The sequence below is a fragment of the Ambystoma mexicanum genome, chromosome 1p (genome assembly GCF_040938575.1).
Source record: "Ambystoma mexicanum isolate Mex_15411 chromosome 1p, UKY_AmexF1_1, whole genome shotgun sequence".
Taxonomy (NCBI): Eukaryota; Metazoa; Chordata; class Amphibia; order Caudata; family Ambystomatidae; genus Ambystoma; species Ambystoma mexicanum.
The window spans coordinates 1,285,897,191-1,285,909,774 of NC_090921.1; the positions used below are offsets into that span (position 1 = coordinate 1,285,897,191).

At 45.2% G+C, this 12,584-nt stretch overlaps 1 protein-coding gene across 4 annotated transcripts in view; it reads left to right on the forward strand.

Annotated features, from left to right (window-relative positions):
* LOC138452925 (carnitine O-palmitoyltransferase 1, liver isoform-like) overlaps positions 1-12,584 on the forward strand; it is a 1,293,714-nt gene that overhangs the window by 992,642 nt on the left and 288,488 nt on the right. The window lies entirely within an intron of this gene.

Below are 12,584 nucleotides of genomic sequence, written 5' to 3' on the forward strand. Positions count from 1 at the left end.
TTTGCTTGAGCAGACGTCATTTCCTTTTGCATCTTAAGGCAAAGGTCGAGCAGCGAGTTGTTATCTATATATCCAAAGGTGGTTTCCTCACGAGGGTTGCTGCCTTTGTCGTGAGAGTTCTGGTTCCTCCAACACTGTTGAGTTTTTAGTGGGCTGAGCGTTAGTTGGAAAGAACGATGTTATAGCGGCCTTTTGCACTTGTTCTCTCTCTTTATTTTTCTGCTTTCGGAGGTTGTATTTACACTGAACACTCTTCTTTTTTGCTGGCATTTTGATAATTACTTATAGTGTAATATAGCACAGTCTACTATATTCTCCTGGGTCACTACCAAGTTCAATGTAATACAATTCTCAGCTCGATAACTGACAAAACAATGTCTATTCTTGAAAATGTTTACAAAAATGATAATAAAACCCTTCTTATTTATTAGAAACCCGGATCTAAGAATTTCTTACAACCTCCCGGTAGTTAAATAACTATAAAATGCGGAATTACTTTCTCTTCAAACTGGGCTCGTAATGAAGAGATTTTCCCTCTTGTTATGTGGCCTGAATCAAAGAATCATTCCACAGTTTCCTACACGCTGCAGCAGGTGTAAAAGAATGTAATTAGGTTCCTATGCTTTCAAAAGAAAAAAATCCAATACAAACTGCCAGCACAGATGGAGGCTTTATCTTGCTTTTACACACGCCTCCCGGAGCACTTAGTACGAATTCAACGCTGCTTTCTTTCACGTGTTGAAATAAGTTTAAAAGCTAGGCAAAGTATCTTTCCTCATATAACGGGACCTGGATCAAAGAATGTTCCACAGTCTACAGGTCGCTAAATGGCTATGAAATTCAATAGCACTTGCTTTATTTTTATTTTTTTAAATGAGGTTCATGTGAAGAGTGTCTTTCCTCATGTTGTGCGGTCGGGATCAAAGGAACTCCCCGCAGTTTCCCGATTGCTACACCATAGTGAGATGCAATTCCTGTGTGTTAAATACTAATCAGAAGAGTGCTGTTCGCATAGCAGGCACATTACCTTAATGTTTATTTACGGCTGTAAATCTCTTGTCACATTCGGTATTGTGCTTTTCAGTCTACGCAGCCTACACGGACTGCAATGACTGCCAGACTCAGCTTTTATAAGATCTTGTGCCCTGGTTTCTGCTTTCTGCTTATCCTTGGAAAGTGCTATTGCTCTGGTAGATGCTTGCTTTGTCCAGCTTGCTTTTGTACATGGTTCAGTTGAATAGTTCCTCTGAACTATGGCTCATAATGTTCTCTCTCTTTGATATGTTGTTCTTGCACAGAATATTTTTACCCTTTTAACAGGGTATTGCTATCCACTGTTCTCCTGTCCATATTAAAATCTTCAGTAATTCTTTCTCTATCACAACATTTTAAGATCATTAGTTTCAAGGTTAACTTTGCCTCATAACTTCTACTGAGACGAGTTGTTTGCATGGTACAAGGATTCCCTAGGGGACCTCCTGTTATTCCCGTTCTCCCCGTTACCTTCAACTGTAAACTAACTAACTAAGGAGTTTCTTATATAGCACAGTCACTCACCCGAAGGTCTGAGGGTGCTTACATGAACATATACAGACATATAACATAAACTAGAAGAAGGGAAGAAAGTAGCTGCCATGGAGACTAGCACGTCCTGAGGGGTAGCCAATGATCTTAAGGCATCAAATGGAGATTAGACATCAAAAAGAAAGGTCTTAAGACGTTTTCTGGATTGTAGCAGTGTGGTGGACTGTTTGAGATGAAGAGGGATTGTGTTCCAGTTCTTAGGGCCCCAGTCCCCAGAACTTGCTTCACCCACTTTCTTCAGAAGGGTACATGGTTGTGCCAATAGCAGAAGACTGTTTGAGCGTAACGTACGCTTAGGAATCGCTGTCTGTAGCCTAGTTTGTAGATAAACCAGGGCTTTGCCTGAGAGACATTTAAAAACTATTACTAGTCCTTTGAATTTAAGCCGCTGCTCAATGGAGAGCCAGTGTAACTTTTTCCGATGCTCTGTAATGTGACTTTGGCGACTTAGGCCACATACTGCTCGAACAGCTCCGTTCTGTATAGTTTGGAGACTCCTAATGTTTCTTTTAGAGGTGCCTATCAGGAGGCTGTTGCAGTAGTCCAACTTGGTATTAACTATGGCTGCTGCAATGGATGCTCTATTGGCTTCAGACAGGTATGATCTTATTTGCCATAAGAGATGTGTAAAGATGCTGCAAGATGACTTGAGGTAAGATACGTGCTTCTGAAATGTAAGATGGGTATCAAAGTATACTCCCAGAGTTTTTACAGCATCTGATACATGACTGTTGTTGCCGCCAATTACAAAAGCTGTGTAATCTGGGTCCATGTTTTTATGCCTAAATGGTGTACTGATGACCAGCAGCTCTGTTTTTTTATCATTAAGTGCAAGAGAGTTAAGAGCCATCCATTTTTGAATGGTATCATAAATTTAATTTACAGTAGCCAAATCATCCTTGTAGACCCCAGATAGTTTAACCACTATCTGCGTGTCGTCGGCGTAATTAGCAAATTGTATGCCCATTGATTTCAGCAGATCACATAGGCATTTGATGTAGATATTAAAAAGTAATGGGAGAAGCAGGATCCCTGAGGGACACCACATGTTGCAGGAATTTTTAGGGATTTAAAATATCCCTTCTCGACACATGCATTCCTAGGACCCAGAAAAGATTTTAGCCAGCGTACTGCTTCAGGAGAGCATAGGCTGTTTTTTTTGGAGTCTTTCAGCTAGTAATTCATGGTCGACCAAAGGAGAATGTCTTCAGGAGCCTTGTTCCTTAGTGACCATCTCTCTTGTCTCGGACCGCCATCGCCTTATCTTCGTCTGCGTTTTCCTCCTCGAAGTCTCTCTTCTCCTCATGGTGTCTCGGTGTTGCGATGAGTGACCGCCCACCATGCGGCTCTATACTTGCAGTGGTATTGGCGATGGTTTGTGGACCGGCTGTCCACCACAAATCCTTTTTGATCCCGCCTCCACCTTCCTCTGGGCTCATGCCTTCTCGGCTTCTTACGCTGGGGATTTGTCATGGCTCTGGCGTCCTGCTCTTCGGTATTGGGCAAGTTGGAAACTTGTGGGCTTCCCTATTTACGCTTACTCCGCCTTCTCCAGGTGTGATGCAGCTTTGGGCCTTCCCTTGCCTGTGTATGCGTTCCTCTCTGCTGTTCGTCGAGGTTACGCTATTCAAAGTACACGTACTTGTGGAGTGAATATTTCGATTTAAAGGGACCTGTTCTTTTTTTTATGTGATGACATCTATTAAGTGTTCCTTCACCCGAGTCTTGGTGTTTAAGAGGTTCTCGTATTTTAGAGCATTCCATGTAGGCCATGGTGTGCACAGCTTTAGGGAGTTCCTAGCAGAACTGGAATCCTTGTGCCCTAAGGGGGGGGGGGGGAGGAGGTGCATCCCTGTGAGGTCCCACTTGCCTCGACCCCTAGGGAGGGTGTTGCGGAGTGGTCTCACCTCCTTAGCCTCACAGGGTGGGTCTCCCCCCTTGGGGAGAAGGGGCACATTTGTCAGTTACCAGAGCACATAGCAGAGCATATTGAAAGGGAAAAACAATAAATGGCCAGTTAAGGTCCAACTCACTCTTCACTATCAGATGTAAGCCCCATACCTGTTCCAATACATGTAGACTTCCAGATGTATCTTAAGTGTAGTCCTCTAGATAATGTTGCACACATTAGTCATCCTGTTGATTGTGCCAAGTTCTGTGTGGTACGCTTGGATGCTGCACTCAAGATGTCAGCTATGTAAACCAACACACATACATCAATCAGTTCTTTCTAAACCTCAATAATGAAGTTTGGGAAGGCTGCAAGGGAGTTATTCATTTGCCATTCCAAGTTCATCCTTTCATCTTCAACTTGTACAGCAAGACGCCCGCGTCTGTGGTTTCCGCCTCCTACAACGAAGATGAGCTGTGCCGGGCCTGCTCCTTTGTTTATTCTACAAAGATCCCCTTTTTCTGTGTAGTGACTCCTCTGAATCACATCTTCATGTTCCAGATTTCTCCTGAGGGTGTCTGTCTCGTGTTGGTTTGCTTCCATTCATGCCAAGGGTGTCCAGTCTTCAAAACAATATCACTGGAGCTGGAACCACAAACTAGCCTGACCCAATCTTGATGCAGAAAGTGACTGCTGCACCCACGACCCCTGGTCCTCCCTTGACAGGACACATTGCAGGTGAAGTGGGGCCAAAGGATCTAGGAACCCTTGAAGTTGTGCCTGGAATAAGGGGATAAATCCATACTAACTATTACTACCATACTACCTATTCCTGCGCCCCCCTCCCGCCATAACTTGGCGCTATCTCTTCCTAGCCTAAGATTGGTGCTGTTCTGGTGAAAGATCCCCCTTCCTCGGGCCGTCTCTTGAGTGGTGGGACTGGGAGAGAAAACTTTCTGAAATGTAGTTCTATTTTGAACACTTATCTACAGCCTGTGGTTGTCACAGTCCTTAGTAAACCCACCAGAGCAGTGTGATTTGTTGAACTGGTGACATTTGGGCACTAAGCCTCATTCCCTATCAGGGCTGGACTTAAGTGCCAGGTACCATCTTAGGTTCTTCTGTAGGTGTTCTACCTACATTACTTACCTGGGTTTACTGGTATTGAAATTGACTATTTTCCTCTTTCTTACTTTACTACTCAGTTATTTAAAGTGTTACAATTGCATAATTTTCTAACTGTAAGGTATCAGTGTTGTATTAGTAGCCCTGCCAATGATGAATGTCTATTTTGATCATGGTTGTGTGATAACACCTATAGTTTTGAATTGCTCAGGATGTATTTATTTATTTATATTTATATAGCGCGCAAGCAGCCCAGGGGCATTGAGGCGCTGTTACTTGCAATAACTTAGTTACATGGTACATATGATAGCGATTGTTGACACATTATGAATAGTACAAGAAATCATACTGTTACAAATATTGCATTTGGTCGTATATTACAACATATATGATAAGTATTCGTGCTGATGTGTCGGTCCTTATGTGAAGAGGGTAGTTTTGAGTGTTTTGCGGAAGGTGGTGAGGGAGTCCTCGCCACGGATAGTGGGAGGTAGGACATTCCAGTGGGTGGGCGCGAGATAGGGGAAGCTGGATCCACCCGCTTTTACTCTTTTTACTAGTGGCACAGAGAACATGTTGGTGTACGGGGATCTGGTTGGCCTGGTAGTAGAGACAGGGTGGATCCTTTGAGAAAGGTATGCAGGAGCAGTGAAGTGAATGCACTTGTGGGTCAGTGTCAGGGCTTTGAATACGATCCTTTCCTTTATTGGGAGCCAGTGGGCTAGTTTTCTGGCTTCAGAGATGTTCTCTTTTAGCAATGCCTTGGCCTGCCCGGAGAGCATTGTTCTGTATTACATGTAGTCTCTCTAAGTTTTTGTTGGAGGTTCCTAGAAAGAGTACATTGCAGTAGTCTAGCCTGGAGCCGGTGATGGCTCTGGCTATGTTGGTGCAGTTCTCTTTGGATAGAAGACCTAATATATAATTGTATATTTGTATATGTTTGTGTCCAAGTGGAATTCTAGGAGAGATCTGTGTCTTTCATTGAAGCCCTAGAGCACCCGGACACCCCTCGTGAGTCCATGCCTCACTGCTCTGCTACACTACCTTGGCTGGATTTGGCTAGACTACATTGTCTTTCCTGTTCACCATAGTAGTTTGGCCTCTCAGAATCCACCCCAGACTTCAAACAGATTAGGCCTTCCCATGCAGAAAGACATCCTGGCTGAAGCGACAAAATTGTGGGCAAAACCCCATTCGCTCCAGTCTACTAATAAGAAGCTAGACATGCGCTGCAGGCCCCTGCTCTTTGAAAAGCTATGCCTGCCTGATCTCCCACCTCCATCCTCACTTGGCAAGGATGGTGACTGCCTCTTTGATAGCCATGCCTTCAGGTTCCAGTGCTCCCTCATCTTCAGAGTCTCTGCTCAGACGACAAGTTGCTTGAGGCCCACGGCTGCAAGATTTATTCTGTTGCCTCCATGCACCGGAGACGAGCCAAAGCAGACGTGTGTCTGGCAGCTGGCAATCGGAATTGTGGAATGAGCTAGGCAATTTCAAAGCCTTTCTGGCGATGGACAAGCGGCAATCCTTCAAATCGGGTCCAGCTGAAGCTAAAATCATAGCCCATGACCACCTAGAGGAGTTGGTGCAGCACATTGACAGAGCAAACGGGAGTATAGCCCTCCGTGCGGACCTGTCTGGGTGCACTCGACAATGTTTTCACAGAAGGTGATGGACCATATTTTGGATCTCACATTTGATTGTCAGACCTTTTACATTCCTCCACAGACGAGGGGATTAAAAGGTGCAAGACTTCCAGCCAACCTGTAACATCACTAGAGGTTCTGGCCAAGTTGGCTCAAAAGCCCTTTCATCAGCCTTCTTACTCCAGAGAGCGTTTTGTGGGTTTCGAGGCTACCATGATAGAAAATTCCGGAACCCCAGCTCTCATAGGAGGAAAAAGGGCAGAACGACTTATATGGGCATTTTTAGCAGAAACCTCTTCCTCAACCACTCCAGGTTCAATGACTGGAAGATGCAGCTCAACCCAACACCAGTCAGCTGCAGACTCCCTCTGTTTGGTTCACTGGCAGGACATCTTTTAGGACCCCAGGTTTCTATCAGTAGTGTCCAAGAGTTGCTGTCTCCCTCTCTTCTTCAGTCTTCTCTGCTTCCAATTCAGTGGTGCCCAGCTCCACTCTTAGAGGAATTAAACAATTTGCTGTTGATGAAAGCGAAAGAGCCAGTGTCCTCGAACCAGAGAGGTCAAAGATTCTGCTTGAGGCTCTTCTCTGTGCCAAAGATGAGCAAAGCAGGGTTTTATTCTGGACCGCTCCTTTTTTCTTTTTTTTTTTTTTTTTTTTTTTTTTTTTATAACCTTTTTCTTACCAACGAGAATTTCAAGACGATTACCCCAGCGCAAATCCTGGACTAACGGCTGGCTTTGTGCAGTGGACCACAAAAATGCGTACCTCCATGTCTCTATCTGGGAAACTCATCGGAAAGTCCACAGGTTTTCCATTGAGAAACACCATTATCAATACCAGGTGTTGCCCTTTGGACTCAATGCTGTGCCAAACGTGTTTACCAACTCAAGAATGTGGTGGCCAGCTCTTTGTCTCACGGGGATCCCATGTGTATCCCTGCCTAGATGATTACCTAGTAAAAGCAAGCTAAATTCAAGAAGCCATAATGTCTCCCCAAACACTTGTGAAAACCTTGTTCAAACTCATGTTTTCCGTCGGTTTCAAGAAATCTATGCTGATGCCAACCCAGAGAAGAACATTCCTGGGGTTTGAATGGGACTCCTGTGAGGTCAGGATCTTCCCCTCGCCTCTACGCATCTTGGACATTGGGGTTTCGCTAGTACCATTTTCATTGCAGACAAGCCACTTCAGCCTGGCGGTTCCAGTGTGTTCTGGCCCGTTTGGACCGCCTGAAGATGGGATGGCAATTTCAGAAGTAGTGGAATCAAGCGACCAGGAAGCTGTCCAAACCCATTCAGATTCCCCCGTCAACAGTGCAGGTTCTGGCATGGTGGCCCTGCTCTCAGAATCTGACTCAAGGGGTTCCCTTTCAGGAGTTCTGCCACATGGAATGCATCACAACAGACTCTCCTCTTGTCTGGTGGGGAGCCACCCTTAGGAGAATGAACATTCATGGACCGTGGTGAGTGAGGAGAGTACCCAGCACATCAATGAGTTATAAGCAACCTTTAAAGCTCTTTGTGTTTCTACCAGAACTTCAGGGAAATCTGTACTGATACAGTTTGACAGCTCCTCCACTTCCTCTATCTAAACAATTGGGGGGAAACAGATCTCCTATTTCCTCAGCAGATTGAATCAGTCGAGTCCTGAATGAGAGATTAAGTAGTTTGTTCTCCTGGCCAGAGGCGTAGCCAGGATTGTCAAACTAGTGGGGCCTGAAGCTAATTTAGTTGGGCCCAATGTAGTGACATTCTGAGTGGGCATTTACAGGCTTTGGGTGGGCCTTGCCTGCCCTCTGTACGCCTCTGCTCCTGCCATCTTTCGTCGCTGGGGTCAGCCGCCTCCCAATCTATTTGTGCCTCCTGTTGGGAGATTGGAGCACATTTGTTGGGGGACACTCTGACCTTTCAATAGGATTCAGCATTCCTTTATGCGTTCCTTCTGTTTTCCCTGCTTCCCAGAGGTTTAAAATCTAACATGAGGGGCAAGAATGCCATTCTCATCTTAATCGCCCCTCAAGGGCCAGCCTCATTCTAGTACTCCGACCTTATGAAACTTCGCAAAAAGGGTCCCATTCTCTTGCCGGACTGTCATGCCGTCCATCAGCAAATGAGAAGTGTTCTCCACCCATGCCCTTAATTGATGAACCTAGCCACCTGCTTCTTGCAGAGCTAACTCTAGGGTTGTCCTTTGAGAATGTTAGTTATTCAGGCTGGGAGAAAGCAGTCTACCTGTTCGCAGTACCATACAAATGGGTTAGAGTATGCCACTTGTCCCTGGAGCACCACATCAACCCTCTGTCTTCCACACTGAACAATGTGCTCTTTCATTTTGCATTTGGCTTTGTCATGCATTTCGGTAGAATCCTGTTGCTCTTATTTAGCGATTGGAGTCTACCTTTACACACAAGAATCTTCTTTTTCGTCCTCGAACCCTATTGTCTATAGGCATTTGGAAGGTCTTTTTAGACTTTACCCGACAATTAAGAGAACACACCCTATTTGAGATTTAAACATTGTTTTATTGTCCTTGGCCCACAAGCCCTTTGAGCCAATGATGACTTCAGAATTGAAACTCCTTTTCTGGAAGTTTGCCTTTTTGGTGGCCCTTACATCGGAAAGAGGGGCCAGTGAGAGTCTGGCTTTTTCCACCTCCGAACCGTACACCATTTTTCACAAAGACAAGGTTACTCTGAGAACCCACCCACCAAGAGGTGGTCCTTATAGGCTCAGAATTGATGATCAGGAACTGATGATTCTGTAATAAGAATCATCAGAAGCTGTTCATTTTCTTGATGTCAGAAGTACCCTTAAATTACATTTTTTACAGATCGAAGCAGTTAAGGAAATATGACACTTTATTTCTTGCCTTTGCTGGCCAGAATCCAGGCTTTCCGGCATCTCGTGCAACCATTGCTAGGTAGCTAGCCTTTTATTCATTGTTCTGCCCTTCAGAAGCTCCTCCTCTTAAGTGGCCACATGCATGTGCTGTTACGGTCAAGGATACTGCTGTGGCCTTCCAGCGCAACATTCCATGGAATGTGATCAGCAAGGCTGCCATGTGGGCCACTCCTTCGGCCTTTGTAAACACTACTGTATTGGCACCAACTCCAGGGCTCATACTAGGTTTAGTCAGGCAGTTTTTAAGAAACCTTTTTTCTGGTTGCTAAAGAATGTACCCCCCTGAGTATTCTATGCTATGAAATCTATCAGTCTGGAGGAAAGTGAACAGGACGTAGTACTGAATCAGTTACTCACCGTAGTTATTCCTGTACTTACTCTTAGTCCATAATCCCCTTTCCTCTATAGGATACACCTACTGTCTCCCACAAATTGGTTAGTAGTAACAAATAAGCAGACAAAAGATGAAGGGCTAGGAATTGTGAGTCGGCATAGGCAGGCACACCCTTGCATGCCTTCAATTGAATGTGGAGGTTAGCTTTCCGGTGAAAAAAAGGCTTCGATCCCATCCGTATGGGATGGACTCCCACCAGTATGGCCTTAAAGGGAACTGTTGACTAGGAGTACAATAGGTGACTCTTTATTTTTTCAGTGTACCATTGTAGGTGTATTCTTTAGGGAATGACTATGGGAAATGACTGTACTTCACCACCAGTTACCAATTAGCATTCATTCCTTAGGCTAAGCCTGACTGCTCTGCCACAACTAAACTGCCCATTAGGGAGTTTAGTCTTTCTTTTGGATGGGAACGTGTTTGGAAAGATTTTCCTTCAGTGCTATTTTCCCTCCATTTATGGCACCCCTCAACTTTTTACTTTTGTTTGGCTAACCTAACCTTACTTTTTCCAGTGGAGCACAGCCTTCAGCTGCATTCCTCTGGGCTTTTGCTCTTTGGTTATGGGGAAACTGACACGTCGTTCATGCTGTCAGTACTGGGAAACTGTTTCCCTTGGTCTTGGACTATGTTGCCATTTCTTGGTAACTTTTTATCTATGTGCCAAGTATCTTACAGTACTGCATATAGGGATTCTTTTGTTTTATGGCCCTAGCCACCCTCTAAGGTTTTTTTTTGGTGACTGTAAAAGTGTGCCTAGGACAAATTGGTGGCAGCAGTTTACTTTTAAAGTATTTTGACTTCTTTTTGATGGGCCATATCGTGTTTACCGCATTTTGGCCCAAGACTGTGGCCAGTGGCGAAAATGGCTATGCCACAAAGTCTTTTGTTCTGTCCTTTGGCCATTTTGTCCCTTTGCCTTCCCCCAGATCGAGTGACCCAGGTATTCCAGGCACACGTAGAGGAATCTAATTCCCTCCACCCACAGCAGTCTGGTTTTCGCCCCGCACACAGTACCGAGACGGCCATGTTAGATCTGCAGACCAAAATGCTTGGTATTATTGACAAGGGTAAGACAGGCCTCCTCGTTCTACTCGACCTCAGCGCCGCATTTGATCTCCTCGACCATAACCTACTCCAGAATGCGCTAAAAAAGACCACCAACTGCTCTGATGAAGCCATCAGATGGATAATGTCCTTTCTAAAAAACAGAATATCCAGAGTGCACTGGGGGGACAAGTTCTCCCTCGAAAAAGAAATCCTCTGTGGAGTTCCCCAAGGGGCCAGTAAGTCACCCCTACCGTTCAATCTTTACTTAAAATACCTATGCCTTGTTCTAGACCACATAAACACCTATTTCACTAACTATGCTGACGACACACAGCTTGTATTCGAACTAAGTGGCAATTATCAGAAAGATAGCAAGCAACTTACCACGATATACAACCACGTGGAGCAATGGATGGACTCCAATTGGATGTGCCTAAACGGAAAAAAAACGGAACTCATGATTTTCGGCTCATCCTCTGCTCGTGCTAAGCTACCCTCATCCTACACATCCTTCCACATTAAAGATACCCCCATTCCGGGCCTAAGCAAGGTTAAAACCCTAGGTATGCTGCTAGAAGCATCGTTGGGTGCGGACGCCCAAGTACAGTACATCAAAAAAAACTGTGCCTGCCACCTCCGTCTAATAAAAGCCATCAGACCTTTCATATCCGAGGAAAATTGTGCGACCATAGAAAGAGCCACCATCTTAACGCGCCTCGACTATGGCAACGCTACGCGGTAAGAATTGTCAAGCTCAAAACTAAAACAGAACATATCAGCAACTCCAGAAGGGAGCTTCATTGGCTGAAAATCGAAGATAGGGTGCATTTCAAAACCTTAACCATTGTTCACAGATGCATCTATGGAAAGGCACCAACCTACTTAAAAACTAGGATCAAACCATACGTTCCTAATAGAACACTGAGATCATCCCAACTTGTTAAAATTGCTACGTCACCTCACAAACTCAAAAGTGGCTTAGGTAGAGCCTTTCCAACCCTTGCAGCCAACCTTTGGAACAACCTACCAGACCACCTTAGACTGGAAACCAACTACTCGCGTTTTCGCAAACAGGTAAAAACCCATATCTTCAAATAAACGGCCATCACGGCATATACCTCAGTTAGCTTAATTCTATGTGACTGTCCCGTCTGCTCTGTCTAATCACTATCTATTCCGTCCGTTCTCATGTCCTTGTTTCTGCGCCCCGAGGCTCGCGAGCTACCGGCGCAATATAAATATTAAATAAATAATAAATAAAAATTCCTTATTCGGGCAAGCAGCCTCCCACAGAAACCACATCTTTCACGGGCTCCTGCATGTCACCACGTGTGCTAGTGCCCAGGAAGAGGGTTGGGACTGTTCGGTCCCAATCCACACTAGTGGTGCCAGTGTGTCTGGTATGCCTGATTGACTGGAACCACTGTGGGTCGTGATTGGCCCACGCCTGGCATGAATGCAAGAGAGCGGATCTTCCATTAGCTATGCCAGATTTGAGCGCAAAATTAATCTTGGATAAGAGGAGGGGCTCTGCATCCATTCCAGGTTGATCAACTGAAGTTCACACTGAACTACAGAAGGAGCCAAGTATTCTGAAACAAAATAGCAGACCTGTGGAACCACTGGAGATGTGCTGGAAGGGTTGGCACCCTGACCACGCTGTTGTCTCATCAGACCTCTGCTTTTGTATTGAACACAGAAGGCCTGCAAGGGTGCTTCGACCCTTTGGCGTAGTGGGATCAACTACTCTCTGCACTTCCTGCTTACCCTCGAAAAGAGCCTCTTCAGAAGTGTTTCTTGGCCAACTAGCAAACTGACCAGCTTGAACTCAGGGTATCGTCTAGGTGCGCCGCCGTCCCAAGTTGACACTCGAGACTGTGAGAATCGCTACCTTGTGCTCCTGGGCGCTCTCCCCCCAAAACTCATTGTCCTAGCTCGTCTGGGTCGTGATTTGAGATTGTGCCCCACCACAAGCATTTCCAGTCCCTGTGTCA